The sequence below is a fragment of the Rutidosis leptorrhynchoides genome, chromosome 8 (genome assembly GCF_046630445.1).
Source record: "Rutidosis leptorrhynchoides isolate AG116_Rl617_1_P2 chromosome 8, CSIRO_AGI_Rlap_v1, whole genome shotgun sequence".
Taxonomy (NCBI): Eukaryota; Viridiplantae; Streptophyta; class Magnoliopsida; order Asterales; family Asteraceae; genus Rutidosis; species Rutidosis leptorrhynchoides.
Genome location: NC_092340.1, coordinates 233,889,223 through 233,906,802, shown reverse-complemented (window position 1 = coordinate 233,906,802; position 17,580 = coordinate 233,889,223).

Below are 17,580 nucleotides of genomic sequence, written 5' to 3'. Positions count from 1 at the left end.
AAATCTAAACCTTATTCATCCACTCGTTCCGACCGACAATCATCCCAGAACAATAGAAGAAGTCAACGAGCTTCGCGCTCGAGTAATCAATTTGGAAAATGTAGTGCAAACTTACCAGCTTCAGCAACATCAATAGTACCAGCATCACCACCAACAGCAACATCCGCACCCCACACCTCAACATCACAATTTGTCCCACGAGCATAAACATCATACGCACCATAGATATCAAGGAGTACCAACAACAATGAACGATGAAATATTGATCCATAAATTCATTGAAGAAATATTCTGCGAAGAATATGTGGTTCCTAATAGTTTTAGAGATTACTTATTCTAGCTCAAACCGAAAAATCAAATGAGCTTAATACCATATTAACTCATTAAATTCATGATTGCATCTGAAGAAGATATATATGTATATAAGTTTTCATAAAGATTGTAATTAAAAATTCTTTTGTACAAACTGTTAATGTGAAAATATTTTAACGGGTAGGTAATACCCGAAGAATATTTAGATTCCACATTGGTCATTTACTATCCTACTCACATCCACAGCTATACGAATCCGTTCACCACATAATAACCATTTCATTCAATTGCATATTTGGATTTTGACTTATCAGGATCCAACAAGTGGCATAATGAAGAAAACATTTGACAAAATAAAATTTGTTTGAAACAAACAAATTAACTATGAGAAGAATTTTGTTAAGAATCCACGCTAACTGTTCCTAGCTAACTGTTCCTAGCTAACTGGTAACATTTTATTTACAGCAATTTAATTATCGCAATTTATTTTCTCACAATTTTATTTATCGTCATTTAATTTCTGTTATTTATTTTTACGCATTTTAAATATCGGGACACGTATACAAGGTTTAGACATATCATATCGATGCATCTATATAAATTATTTGGAATAACCATAGACACTCTATATGCTGTAATGCTAGAGTTCGCTATACACGGTTGAGGTTGATTCTATAATAATATATATATTTTGAGTTGTGATCGAGTCTGAGACATGTACACGGGTCACGATACGTATTAATTAATTCGAATATTATATATTAAACTATATATGAATTATTGGACTATTACTGTGGACTATCGACTGTGGACTAATAACATTGAACAATTAAAATAAATTAAAATATTGATTATAATATATGAAACTAAACATTTCTTCAAGTTTGCCACTTGATTTAATCTTAAACCTCATTGTATCTTGACGAATACAATCTGCGTTCAAACCTTTCTTGATTCTTGAAAACACCTCAATCAAGAGGATGAACCAACTACACTTCATCTACGGAAGAAAAGATTTATGCATATAGTTATGCACCTGAAAAACTCTCGGAGACTGAGTAAACGTTTAACACGTAGCTGTGCTATTTCCTTTAGTGTTATTATTACCCAAAATAGCTTTGCAGTTCTTCTTTAAAATAGTCAATTTTGTTACAGCTCCAGCAAGACAACTTCGACTTTTCATTCAAAACAACCTTATTATAACCTTGATATATATGTGTGCTCTTTTATGGTTACCGGGGAACCTTTTATATTCCACCATATTACCATCAGCGTTTAATCATCTAAAAATACAATTATCTCGAAACCACCGCGGATTGATAACCGATGATTCAGGTATGGTAGTATTAAATGCAGAGGAAACAGAAAAATTGTAGGTAGTCTAAACGGCCAAAAGATTGATGATAAAGAAGGGAGTGTTAGGAACGCTCGATAGAAAATTTGGTACTGAAAAACAGATTAAGCAAACCATAAAGGAGACCAAGGCCAAATACAAGGACCATACCATATGTTCAAAGAATCCAGGTAATTCTGGATCCGATGAAACCTTCAACTGATATCTTGCTCCGTACTCATGTTAAAATCTTGCGGAAAACCTTTCTGCATTAACCATCGAACTTAGAAATTCTAAAAAAGAATATCATCATAAATATCTTCGATATTTTTGAAGATATTTTCATAAATATTCTCGTCCAAAATTATTTATCTCTTCATGCTATCTACATTACATCATAAAGAAAACTACTTTAGTTTCTCAATTTCTTTAAAATTCGAGTTTGAATTATGAATGATCTTGAAGTAGTGTTGGAAATTGATGCATGAGTTAGTATAATATAATGACACTTGATCAACGTGATTATATTACAGTAAGTCATGTTGAGTTTCTAATGGAACGTGATGATTCACAGATCATAACGTCATCATGTGCCATGTTACACGACTCTTACATTCTATCTAAACTAAAGACATATCAAGAACATAATTTCTTGATAGTTCTATCTATTCCCTTGAATTTTGGAAATTTAACCAATCAAGATCGTGCTATTACAATTTCTCTCTTAGAACATTAGTCACGTTCATTCGAAACTCCATACCTACAAATTCTGAATCATTATTCATTTGACTTAAAGTCGGAAAGAGAAAACAAAAGTATGGAACTCCAAAATATAAAGGAAACGAATGGGGTGGATTTATAGTGAATTATCCGACAAGACAATCGAGACAGATCATCGCATTTAACCAAAAAGGATCCTAATTTCCTGATTTACCGAAGATTCAAGTCTTTTAGATTTCGAAGATTTTCTTTAAATCCCTTGAATTCCGGAAACCCACCGTGACTACATCAAAAGTTAAAGCTCTATCTCAATCTTATGTGGCAGCTTCACTCGAACGCTCCATATAATCGAATCGTTTTATTTATATTACTCAATAATGATAAAACTCTAACTCATATTCGTCATGAAAACATTTTTATGTTAGCCATGACGACCTCACTCAAATTTCGGGATGAAATTTCTTTAACGGGTAGGTACTGTAGTGACCCGGAAAATTTCAACTAATTTTAAATCAAACTCTCGATACGATATTGTATTTTCAACACGATAAGCAAAGTCTGTAAGATTGAATCTCAAAAACTTTGAACTGTTTCATATATTCAATTGACCTTCGACCATTCCCGACGATTCACGAACAGATAATTGTAAATAGATTTGTATGTATTTAGATATATATGTATATATAAATATAACAATTGTAAATATAATTTTAAATATTATATGTTGTTGTTATTAAAATTAACTATGTAAAATAAAAATAAAAATAAAATATAATATTATAAATAGATATATATATATAAAGTAAAAAATAAAAATAAATAAATAAATTTAAGATCATAATCACTTTTAAGGTTAGTTAGTATAGTCACACTCCATAGTGCTATTTACAACAAATCACAATTTTTAAACTAAGAAATTCAATTACCAAATACAAGTCTCAAGTCCAACCAAATAATTGAAAGGTCATAAAACTAAATGGGCGAAGGAATATTACAAGTTTTTGTGCAGTTCAAAGTGGATTTCGTTTTGGAGGTAACTTGTAACGTAACTCATATATTTACTTCTTGATAGTCTCCGTTAATATAAAAGAGTGTTTCATGTATTTAATTGAAACACACCGAAACAAAACCATAACAGTTATCGATTACGCGATCGTAAAGTGTTGGCTTAAAATTTTGTATTCTAATCATTAACACTAACAAAGGGAAAAAGATTGGGCTCCAATTATCTAATGTGGTTACAAATAATAATCATATTTATTAATATTAACATTAATATTAATTTTAAGAATAACAAATAAAGTTTGAATGATTTGCGTTAGGTAATTTAACAGAACTAATTGGTATGATAAATACAAAATAAGTATAGTCAAAAGTAAATGGTGATAAACACGAATCCTGCAAAATTCGTCATTTGACTTATGTATCACTTAACAAATAAATTCTTTTATAAATGATTTATCCCAAAAATCATATATATTATCAAGTATCAATTCATCTACTTTACAAGATACATTCATTCCCACATACATAACATATTACACATAGCAACTGGAGTTAGACAAGAAAACTCAAACGGGAGCAAAAACGATATGTGTTCAGTTCCGGTACAAACTCGGCCTTATTTCAAAGGTATATCGTAACTAAACTCGAACATTAATCTACTACTACATCTCATTAATAACCTATCGTACATAACTTTGATCAAAATCAACCGAACCCACTCCATCACCATGTTAGATAACCACCACCACAAACCCATGTAGACCGCCACCCATCACCACTAAACTGCCATCATCTTCACTATAACAATCACCACCACTAACCTCCCCAAACCAACTCCATCACTGCTAGATTATGGTTCGAACAGCCCAAGCGAGGAAACCCACTTCTATCTTTTTCCTGCTTTCATTCAATCAATAAAACAACCTTCAACACATCTACTACTATACGGTGTATCTATTCTGTGTAAAAACTGCCAAAAAACACACCACCATAAATTTATGTTACAGTCGAACAAAAATAGTATTTCGACAAAACACACAAAACCACCATAAATTTTCATCGGCTTCATCAAACAAAAATAGTATTTCGTTTCTTTTTCTCTTGTAGACACATACACTATTTTGTTTCGACCACCATCAAGCCACCTTGATCATCATGTTTGATCACTCACCAATGCACCACTAATCAACACCACCATCGACCAGTTCTCCTTCTTCTACAAACTGAACACCCTTGTGGTCGATCACCCGTTACAAACCCACTCGCCACCATCTCTTCATCACCGACCACCATAATCATAACCACCACAGTCCACCGGCTACTACAATGAACCAACGGCCACCATCACGTCCATCTCTCTCTATTCATATCTCTCTCTATTTACGTCTCTCTCTCTTTTTCTTTCCTGCAAGTCACGACACCACCACTTTGAATTTTCTACCATCATGAGCTTCACACCTCAAACCTTTTCAACTGTGAGCCACCATTGCAACCCACCTCCGGTCACGATGAAAAACCAACACCACCCTTCAATTTCTATTTCATGATGACAATCGGAGAAGATGATGATGAAGAACGTTAATGATGATAAGTGGTGATGTTAATTAATAATTAGAATTAAAATAATAAGATGATAATTACATGTTGGTGTGTAAGATGATAAAGATATGGTTCGTTGCTGTATCCAGCTCACCATATACTTTTAAAGAAAAGAAAAAAAGGGGGGCCATTCCATTATAAAAAAAAAACGGATCCATGATTATTTATATTTTGGCCATGACTTGCTTCTTGGGCCGAGGACTAGTAGAAGGATCCATTTAATCATGTTATTGGACTCTTAAGTGGGCTGCTATGATTTAGTTTTTCTGTTGGGCCGAGATGAAACAAAAACGGGTTATAAATAATAAGGATGGGTTTGAACCTGAAAAACGAGGGTAGTCGAATGGTATGAGGTGTTTGCAAGTGAGCGGGAGGTCGCGGGTTCGAGCCTGGGCAGGAGCGTTTAATTTTTTTTTTAAAGCTTGTTTCATTAAGGTAGCACTTCTATTATTCTATTATTATTGTTATTATTATTATTATTATTATTATTATTATTATTATTATTATTATTATTATTATTATTATTATTATTATTATTATTATTATTATTATTATTATTATTATTATTATTGTTATTATTATTATTATTATCATTTTATAGTTAAAAATGAAGTATCATTATAGTTAAAAATTATCAAAGTTATTATATTTTTAGTAAAACTATCATTTTTATCAAAATTAGTAAAGTTATTATCTTTATTATTATTAAAATTAACACTATTATTGTTATTATTACTATCATTAGTATTATCATTCTTATCATTAATTAATAATACCTATCATTATATCTTTATTATTAAAATGATAATAAATAAGTCATATGTAAAATATATAAACTAATATATAAATATATATTTTTATCATACATAAATCTTGATATAAATGTTTGTTATGATGAATGACTGATAATGTAAAAACGAACATATATTTAATAGCATTATCCCTCAAGAAAGACAAGCTTTTAGTTGCAATTGTTCTATTTACAAGTGATATTCGTTTAAATAATAAAAGGTGAAGACAAAAGACAGATTCGACGAATTGAAGACGCAAACGACCAAAAAGCTCAAAAGTACAAAGTACAATCAAAATGGTTCAAATTATTGATGAGAAACGTCTCAAAATTACAAGAGTACAAGACACGAAATGCAAAATACAAGATATTAAATTGTACGCAAGGACGTTCGAAAATCCAGAACCGGGACCAAAGTCAACTCTCAACGCTCGACGCAACGGACTAAAAATTACAAGTCAACTATGCACATAAATATAATATAATATTTAAATAATTCTTAAAATTATTTATATATTATATTTATTTATAAAAAACCGTCGGCAGAAGAAACAAGCTCATGTGAGCTGGAAAAGCAGGCCATGCGATCGCATGGCCTGGCAGTTATAAAACCATGCGATCGCATGGAGGCCTTTTTCTGGCCACATGCCTATAAAGGGCAGGCTTTGCACGAACCTAAAACACATCTTTTTCTCTTCTCATTCATACGTAAAGATATATATATATATATATATATATATATATATATATATATATATATATATATATATATATATATATATATATATATATATATATATATATTATATTTTAATTTTAATTTTAATTTTAAATTCTAATAATAAGGGTATGTTAGCGAATGTTGTAAGGGTGTAAGTCGAAATTCTGTCCGTGTAACTCTACGCTATTTTTAATCACTGTAAGTTATGGTTAATGTTATTTTTAATTTAATTTCTCGTAGCTAAGTTATTATTATGCTTATTTAAGACGAAGTAATCATGATGTTGGGCTAAAATAATTAAAATTGGATAATTGGGATTTGTACCATAATTGAAGTTTGGACAAAAGAACGACACTTGTGGAAATTAGATTATGGGCTATTAATGTGCTTTATATTTGTTTAATTAAATGATAGTTTGTTAATTTAATATAAAGATTTACAATTGGACGTACCTATAAATAACCATATACACTCGATCGGACACGATGGGCGGGATATTTATATGTACGAATAATCGTTCATTTAACCGGACACGGGAATGGATTAATAGTTAATAGACTTATTAAAACAGGGGTGAAATTATGAACAAGGACACTTGGCGTAATTGTTAACAAAGTATTAAAACCTTGGGTTACATGCAGTCGATATCGTGTTGTAATTATTAAACAAAGTATTAAGACCTTGTTACAGTTTAAGTCCCCAATTAGTTGGAATATTTGACTTCGGATATAAGGATAATTTGACGAGGACACTCGCACTTTATATTTATGACTGATGGACTGTTATGGACAAAAACCAGACGGACATATTGAATAATCCAGGACAAAGGACAATTAACCCATGGGAATAAACTAAAAATCAACACGTCAAACATCATGATTACAGAAGTTTAAATAAGCATAATTCTTTTTATTTCATATTTAATTGCACTTCTAATTATTGCACTTTTATTTATTGTCATTGTATTTAATTGCACTTTTAATTATCGTACTTTTTAATTATCACAATTTTATTTTATAGCACTTTTATTTATCGCAATTTCATTATTGTTATTTACTTTACATTAAGTCTTTTATTTATTTAATATTTTACATTAGGTTTTAACTGCGACTAAAGTTTTAAAATCGACAAACCGATCATTAAACGGTAAAAACCCCTTTTTATAATAATAATACTACTTATATATATTTTTGTATTTTTACAAATATAGTTTTTAAAAATATAGCGTTAAGCTTGTTTTAGAGATCCCTGTGGAACGAACCGGACTTACTAAAAACTACACTACTGTACGATTAGGTACACTACCTATAAGTGTTGTAGCAAGGTTTAGGTATATCCTATAAATAAATAAATATCTTGTGTAAAATTGTATCGTATTTAATAGTATTTCGTTATAAAAATAATACTATTTCCTAGTATACCTCGCACACATCAAGTATTTTTGGCGCCGCTTTCGGGGACAGCTAAAACGCCGAAAGCGCAACGCTAAATTTTAAAAAAATAAAAATTTAAGTTTTTATTAAGTTCTTTGTATAAAAGATATATACGTTTTAAATATTAAAAACCAAAAATATAAAAAGAAAAAAAAATCTATATTTTAGTTGTTAAGAGTTGTTAAAAAAATTTATAAAAGTATTTTTATTTTAGTTTTTAAAATTATATTTTTATTTAAGTTATTTATATTTTATTTAATATTAAATCAGAAAATAGAAAGAAAAAAAAACTCTCAGCCCGGTACTGTAGCAGCCCAAAGTGTGGCCCGAAACCCTAGCTCATGCGATCACATGAGCCCGAAGGCAAAACTTCATGCGTTCGAGGGTACCTGACACGCCCAGTTTGACCTTAAAACATCAATCATTACGATATTATTATTAATTATAATTAATTTAAAACCCTAATTAGGTTTTACATATTTTAATATTTAGTTTTAGTGTTATTTAATTAATTTGTATTTTTAGTTTTAATTTAGTTTTACAAATTATATAAAAATTAATAGTTTTATAAAATAAATAATATAAAAATATTATTTTTATAAAAATTTGTACTTTTTACAATTTTAAGTATATTTTTATATTTTGTACCCTTTTTATTTATTTTAGCGCAATATTTGTATTTTTCGCTCGTATTTAGTTTTAAGACATAGTTTTTGCCATAGTTATTTTTTTTTCTAGATTTTTAGACTTTGCCGTAAAATTCCTTAAGTGCTTTTTCTTTAGACTAAGATTTAGGTGCTTTAGAATTTTACGACGCCGTTTTATATATTTTAGTACCTTTTTAAGTTATTGACATTTGGGATATAGTTTTTCTTTTAAGATTTAATATTTTTAGACGCAACTTAAAATTCTTAGTTTTTAGTTCCTTTTTAAGTTTCGACGCGCTACTTTCTTATTTTTATTTTTCAACGCCTATTATTTTTCGACCTTTTATTTTTCGACGTTTTCCGACGCGCTCTTTTTCTTTCTTATTTCTCGACATTCTAGTTTTTAGGACATAGAATTTTCTATTTCGTCTCTAAATTTCTTTAAAATTTCAACGAAAAATTATTTTAAGTGGTTAAATTGATAGACATCCAAATTTTCTACTTCGTAGTAATAGTTGGATTTGTTAGTGGCTGAGTTGTAAGCTTCCGATTTAAAGGGTTCTGGCTCCCTGATGCATCTATTGGCTATTCGAAACGTGGGCAAAAGCAGAAAAGTCTATTAATTTGATAACTTAAATAATTTTTATCTTTTTATAACTAATAGGATATTCAGTGAATGCACCGAGCAAAACGTTCACCACCTTTTGTACATTCACCACCTGTAACTCGATCAAGATATTTAGCAAATATTGTCGTCGTTGATTTTTCTTTAGAATCGTCATCAAGTCGACCAAGAACTCCAATTCAAATATCCGATAATCCATTTTTTGAACCCGACCTCACAATTGAGAATCCGGAGGATCTTCAGGGACAATTCAGAGATCCTGAACCATTAATCTTTCCTTCGGAACTACCAATTATTCAAACAGAGATTGTTGAGGAACAACCCATTAAATCAGAATTCTCTGGTGATTCAGATCCAACAAACTCAATCATGGAAAATCTGGAACCTCTAAGTATGAAAGACCGAATGAGAGCTAAACGCACTGGCCAAGGTCACGCAATTACTCAACCAGACATTAATGCGCCAGATTACAAAATCAAAGGACAAATCCTACACATGGTAACTAATCAATGCCAATTTAGTGGTGCGCCGAAGGAAGATCCAAATGAACATCTTCATACCTTTAATAGGATCTGTACTTTATTTAAAATAAGAGAAGTGGAGGATGAACAGATATATGTCATGTTATTTCCCTGAACTTTAGAGGGAGAAGCCAAAGATTGGTTGGAATCGTTACCTGAAGGGGCAATTGATACATGGGATGTTTTAGTTGAAAAATTTCTTAAACAATTCTTTCCGGCATCTAAAGCCGAGAGACTTCAAGGAGAAATTGTTACGTTCACGCAAAAGCCAAATGAAACTTTATATGAGGCTTGGACAAGATTTGGAAAGTTATTGAGAGGATGTCCACAACATGGTTTAGACACCTGTCAAATAGTACAAATATTCTACCAAGGATGCGACATCACTACAAGAAAAGACATCGATATCGCAGCTGGTGGTTCCATTATGAAGGAAACAGCAACTGATGCTTACAAAATTATTGATAACACTGCTTTCCACTCACATGAGTGGCACCAAGAAAAAGATATCGTTAGATCATCTAAAGCAGCTAGAGCCGATTCTAGCCATGACTTAGATTCCATTTCCGCAAAGATAGATGTTGTCGAGAGACGAATGGAAAAGATGACTAAGGATATACACTCAATACTAATTAGTTGTGAGCAATGTAGAGGACCACATTTGACAAAAGATTGTCTCAGTATTGAACTAACAATGGAACAAAGAGAGAATGTCTCATACATAAACCAAAGGCCTGGAAATAATTATCAGAATAATTATCAACCGCCAAGACCGATCTACAATCAAAACCAGAATTATAACCGAAATGTTCCATACAACAACCAACAAGGTCCTAGCAATCAACAAGTATCCAACAATACTTACAATCAGCAAAGACCTATTTTTCAAAATAAACTACCACAAACCGATGATAAAAAGCCAAATTTAGAAGATATGATGTCGAAGCTAGTTGAATCTCAAACACAGTTTTTCACATCTCAAAAACACACCAATGAATAAAATGCTCAAGCATTTAGAAATCAACAAGCTTCTATTCAAAATTTGGAACAAGAAGTGAGCAACCTAGCAAGGTTGATAGGTGAAAGAAAACCGGGAAGTCTACCTAGTGATACAAATGCTATCCCCCGGAATGAAACAGCTAAAGCCATTACCACAAGAAGTGGTATTACAGTTAAACCACCTGAAATACCTGTAATTTCTGATGAAGCTATTCCTACTCCACAAGAACCAAAGTCTGAACAAGATAAGGAAAAATAACCGGTAGTTGAAAAGGTTAATGAAGATAACACAGTTAAGGATAAACCTTATGTTAAACCATACCAACCACCACTTCCTTACCCTAGTAAAATGAGAAAAGAGAGACTTGAAGCCGAACAATCCAAATTCTTGGATATGTTTAAACAGATAAATATCAATCTTCCTTTCATTGATGTGATTTCAGGAATGCCTAGATATGCTAAACTTCTGAAAGATCTGATCACAAATAGAAAGAAAATGGAAGAACTCTCGGCTGTTACTATGAATGCAAATTGTTCTGCAGTGCTGTTGAATAAGATACTAGAAAAACTTTCAGATCCAGGAAGTTTCACAATTCCATGTTTTCTGGGTAGTCTTAGTTCAATAGAAGCATTGGCAGACTTAGGTGCTAGTATAAATCTAATGCCGTATTCACTATACGCTAAACTAGACCTTGGAGAATTGAAACCAACACGAATAAGCATACAACTAGCCGATCGATCAGTAAAATATCCTAGAGGGATAATGGAGAACATGCTAGTTAAAGTTGGTACTTTAGTATTTCCAGTAGATTTTGTTATTCTGGACATGGAAGAAGATTCTCGAGTTCCTCTCATATTAGGAAGACCATTCTTAAACACAGGTAAAGCAATAATAGACGTGTTTGGTAAGAAACTGACCCTAAGTATAGAGGACGAGAGTGTTACCTTTTCAGTTGATAGAGAAATGCAACAACCGCAATCTGCAGATAATACATGTTATTATATTCAAACTATAGATTCACATGCAGAATTGTTAGAAGAATTTCAAGAATTACAAGGAACAGGAGAATGTTCTTTAGGAGAAGGAACTGAACCAATTGATGAAACTGAAATGTTAGCTACACTTATGGCTAATGGATATGAACCAACAACAGAAGAAATTCAAATGCTAAAAGAAGAAGACAGATATCGATATAAATCATCGATAGAAGAACCACCGACATTAGAATTAAAGCCACTTCCAAACCATTTGGAATACGCTTATTTACATGGTGAATCTGAATTACCTGTAATAATATCGTCTTCTCTTACTGAAAATGAAAAATCTCAACTCATTTCTGTGCTAAAAGCTCATAAACCAACTATTGCATGGAAAATTCATGATATTAAAGGAATAAGTCCTTCGTATTGCACACATAAAATCCTTATGGAAGAAGGTCATAAAACGTACGTGCAACGCCAACGAAGACTAAATCCTAATATGCAAGATGTTGTTAAAAAAGAAATTATTAAACTGCTTGATGCAGGTTTAATTTATCCAATCTCTGATAGTCCATGGGTAAGCCCAGTTCAATGCGTACCTAAGAAGGGTGGCATGACTGTCATCACAAATGAGAAAAATGAGCTTATTCCTACTAGGACTGTAACAGGATTGCGTGTTTGTATTGATTATAGAAAATTAAATGACGCCACCAGAAAAGATCACTTTCCCTTACCTTTCATTGATCAAATGTTGGAAAGATTAGCCGGAAATAGTTACTATTATTTTCTTGATGGTTTTTCCGGATATTTTCAAATTCCAATAGCACCCGAGGACCAAGAGAAAACCACATTCACGTGCCCTTATGGTACTTTTGCTTATAAACGCATGCCATTTGGACTTTGCAACGCCCCTGCAACCTTTCAAAGGTGCATGATGGCGATTTTTCACGACATGATATAAGAATGCATGGAAGTTTTCATGGATGACTTTTCAGTCTTCGGTGATACTTTTGAATCATGTCTAGTTAATCTTGAACGAATGCTTATTAGATGCGAACAATCAAATCTAGTACTTAATTGGGAGAAATGCCATTTCATGGTTAAAGAAGGCATCGTTCTTGGTCATAAAATTTCAAAGGAAGGAATTGAAGTGGATAGAGCTAAAGTAGATGTAATTGCTAAACTTCCACATCCCACCAATGTTAGAGAGTTAGGAGTTTTCTAGGGCATGCCGGTTTTTACCGACGTTTCATAAAAGATTTTTCTAAAATCGCCACTCTTATGAATAAACTCCTAGAAAAGGATGCTCCATTCATCTTTTCAGATGAATGCATCAATTCTTTTAATATTCTTAAAGAGAAACTCACTAATGCGCCGATCCTGATAACTCCAAATTGGAATCTACCATTCGAACTTATGTGCGATGCAAGTGATTTTGCAATGGGAGCCGTTTTAGGACAAAGGATTGAAAAACGATTTCAACCTATTTATTATGCTAGTAAGACGTTACAAGGAGCACAAACGAATTGCACAACTACTGAAAAATAACTCCTTGCTATTGTCTTTGCTTTTGACAAATTTTGATCATATCTCGTTCTAGCAAAAACGGTGGTCTATACCGACCATTCTGCTCTTAGATACCTATTTTCAAAACAAGATGCCAAGCCATGATTAATCCGTTGGATCTTACTCTTACAAGAGTTTGATATTGAAATCCGAGATAAAAAGGGAGCAGAAATTCTCGCCGCTGATCATCTTTCTCGTCTTGAAAATCCTGAATTAGAAGTTCTAAATGAATCGGCCATACAAGACAACTTTCCTGATGAATATCTATTGAAGATAGATTATAATGAAATTCCATGGTTTGCAGACTATGCAAACTACTTAGTATGTGGATTCCTTGAAAAAGGATTATCGTACTAAAAACGAAAGAAATTCTTTAGTGATATAAAACACTATTTCTGGGAAGATCCACATTTGTTTAAAAGTTGTCCCGATGGAATAATACGCCAATGTGTATTTGAGGATGAAGCCAGTCAAATCTTAAACCATTGTCACAAAGAACCAACAGGAGGGCATTATAGGCCTCAACTCACAGCAAGAAAAGCTTATGATGCTAGATTCTATTGGCCTACAATTTTCAAAGACGCACACCTTCTTTGCAAATCCTGTGATGCTTGTCAAAGGGCCAGAAAAATAAGTCAACGTGATGAAATGCCACAAAATGTCATTCAAGTATGTGAAGTATTTGACATTTGTGGTATTGACTTTATGGTTCCATTTCCAAAATCTCATAATAATCTCTACATTCTCGTTGCCATTGATTATGTATCTAAATGGACGGAAGCACAAGCTCTCCCAACTAATGATGTACGAGTTGTAGTCAACTTTTTAAAACGTCTTTTTGCAAGGTTTGGAACACCGAAAGCTTTAATAAGTGATCGGGGTACTCATTTTTGTAATAATCAACTTGAGAAAGTTCTCAAAAGATATGGAGTAACTCATAAAATCTCCACTGCATATCATCCACAAACAAGTGGACAATTTGAAAATACCAACCGAGCATTAAAAGGTATTCTAGAGAAAACCGTAGGATCAAATCCGAATGAATGGTCCATGAAATTGGAGGATGCACTCTGGGCTTTTAGAACAGCCTACAAAACTCCAATTGAAACCACACATTTTAAACTCGTTTACAGAAAAGCATGTCATCTTCTAGTAGAAATTGAACACAAAGCATTTTGGGCTTTGAAGACATGTAATCTTGATTTACATGAAGCCGGACGTCTACGGTTAAGTCAACTAAACGAATTAGAAGAATTGAGACATGAAGCATACGAAAATTCATTAATCTATAAAGAAAGAACAAAGAAATGGCATGATAAAAGAATCAGAAGTTCAAAAGAATTTAAAGAAAGAGACAGAGTTCTTCTTTTCAATTCACGATTCAAGCTATTTCCTGGAAAATTGAAATCAAGATGGTCTGGACCATTCATAGTCAAAAGAGTTTTCCCATACGGAACAGTAGAATTAATAAATTCAAATGGGATTGAATTTAAAGTTAATGGTCACAGAGTTAAACATTACATACATGGTCCGATGAAAGTTGACAACGAAGTTAATCACAATTTCAACACCACATCTAACTAAGTGTGGGGAGGTTCGAATCTTTTTAGAGTAATATGTATTTCTGTTAGAGTTAGATTTTCTGTTTTCGTGTAGTTCTCGAGAATGGAATCCGAATGGTCTTTCCCTAGTAGACCCTAAAGAACTAGTCTTCTCCCCCCATTCTGAATTTTTATTTTTTTTAGGTTTTACGAGATGAAGACTTCCTGTTAACTAAACCATGGTCTAATGCTACACGCTTTGATCACCAAACGTAATAATGACACCCTTCCAAGTGAATTGGTATCATTAATCAGAGGTAAATTGGACGGAGTAAGAAAAGAATCCAGGAACGAAAATAATAAGTTACATTTTGGTAAAGGAAAATCAAAATCCGCAGCGAAAAGAAGAGCACGACACCTTGAAAGATGTCACAAATGCGGAAAATGGTCACACGAAGGAAAATGTTCGACGAATCAGACATATTCCAATACCGAATTCGTTACTTTATGCAGAGATGGACCGTTCATATGTTTCGAAGAAAAAACGTTGAATGCTTGAGGTTACGCCTATGTAGCTATGGAAAACCAATTAGTCCGACTATCTTATGAGTGGGCTAAAGCAGGTCACTAAGAATTCTATTTCACAGGTAAGTATGTATAGTTTTTATGTTTATTTTTATTGCTTTTAACCTTTTGATAATAAACGCTAAATCGTTCGCTATAAAGTATTAAATTGATACTCAATAAAATTAGGTTTTGCGACCGAAATTATTGATGTCATACAAAAATTTACTACATCACTGCGAAATTTACCGTTTATTCTTAAGGTATAAATATCTTTAATCAATCAACCCAAAATATTTTAAAAATTCGTCAGGAGTAAAACTAGGTAATATAGCCGAAATTACTTTACCGAAAAGAGGGGCATATATTTTTGATAATATTTGATTGATTAAAGTGGGATAAAAGACCAAAAAGATTTTTAATTTTATTTTTAATTTGTTTTTAAAATTAATATTAAATTATTATTGTAAACTTTTTAAAATCAATATATTTGAGTTTGTAAATATTTGAAAAATTAATATTTTTAATATAAGTTTATATGTATAAGAACAAAAATATAATATAAATTTGGTATGAATTTTTAATAAAATGAATTTTTAATTTTATGCATTTTAAATTTATGTTTGGTGTGAATTTAAAAACAAAAATTTACTTTATTTCGTTAAGTTAAAAATTTGATTTTTAAAATTCGTCGTGAGTTGAAGACTAGGTCGTTGAACCGAAATTGCTCTACCCAAGGGAGGGACGAGAACTTTTATTATCATTATTTTTAATCTTATTGAAATAAAGTATGCCAAAAACATTTAAAAAACCCAAAAAAAATCTTTACTTTTAAAACCGCGCTTTGAATTGGTAAATTTTAAAATTTTGTCGAGGGACGGACTAGGACAACGATCCGAAACGCCCTCATCCTAAAAAGAAACAAATTTTTAAAATTTTATTAATTATATGTTTTATAAGTTATAAGGTTTCTTATATAAAAAAAAAATTTACCAGACCCATGCGATCGCATGGGTTTTGAACTTCAACTCCATGCGATCGCATGGAGCTGGATTTCAGCTTAGGATCAAAAGGCAGTCGACTGGTTCTGTCTTCACACCACAACACACACAAACATCCGAAAATACCCCAAAATCCTCTCTAAAATTCGCAAATTTTCACTGTAATTCGTCAAATTTCTTGCTCTAATCATGCCTAGGTTCGGATTCTTCAACAAAAAGGTAAAAATTTCACCCCTAAACTCTTAAAATTTCTTGTTTTTGTGATAATTACCAATATTTTACCTAATGCAATTTTGTTAATTTCTAGTGTAATTAGAGTTAAATTGTTAGTATATTATGCATGTATAACCTAGATTGATGCTAGTTAACATGATTTGAAGCCAAAAACTTCAAAATTTTTAGGAATCTAGGGTTTATGTTCTTGAGCAATTTGGGGCTTTTTGATATAAACAGGTTATGGCCAATTTTTGTCATGAATTATTGCTAAATTAAGTAATGTAACATGTTTAGGTAGCTAAATGATCCAAACATTGATCCTAAACATGATTTTTGGAGATTAAAGTAGACTTTTTAGGTGTAAAATTCATGAACTTGATTAATTTGATATAATTGCCATTAGAGACTTATTTAATTGCTAGTAAAGGTTGTTTTGACATGTTATTTGAGTTAAATGCTTATGAACTTTGTATACATTTTCATATGACCTTATTTGAAAAAGTGTAGAATTGTAAAAAAATGTGAAAATGTGTATAAGTTTAATTTTGATTGAACGTGTTATTGTGGTTAATTTAAGTTGTTATTTTGCTAACACTAATGCATATTTGGATGCACAAATTTTGTGTTTAATGTGTTTTGCAGAAAACCGATACTGCTGGTGCTTCATCATCATCTAGACAACCACAACAAGAACCTGAACCAGAATATGAGCCGCAATACGAGCCAGAACCCGAACAAGAACCACAACAGGAACAACAACATCAGCCTGATGAACATGTACCTTATTATGATCCGCTATAGTTTATTAATGAATTCATAGTAATTCCGATGCATCCTCCAGTAGAATACCCAACGATTCCTGAACACACATTGCATCCTAATCTGAGATTCGATAAAAGCTGGAGAGATTACCTGGCATATCAAAGTAATAAATTCAAATTAGTAACAAAAGATGTAGAGGTGCCTAGGGTAATTGATTGGAATCCTTTGGAAAGGGTCCAACTAG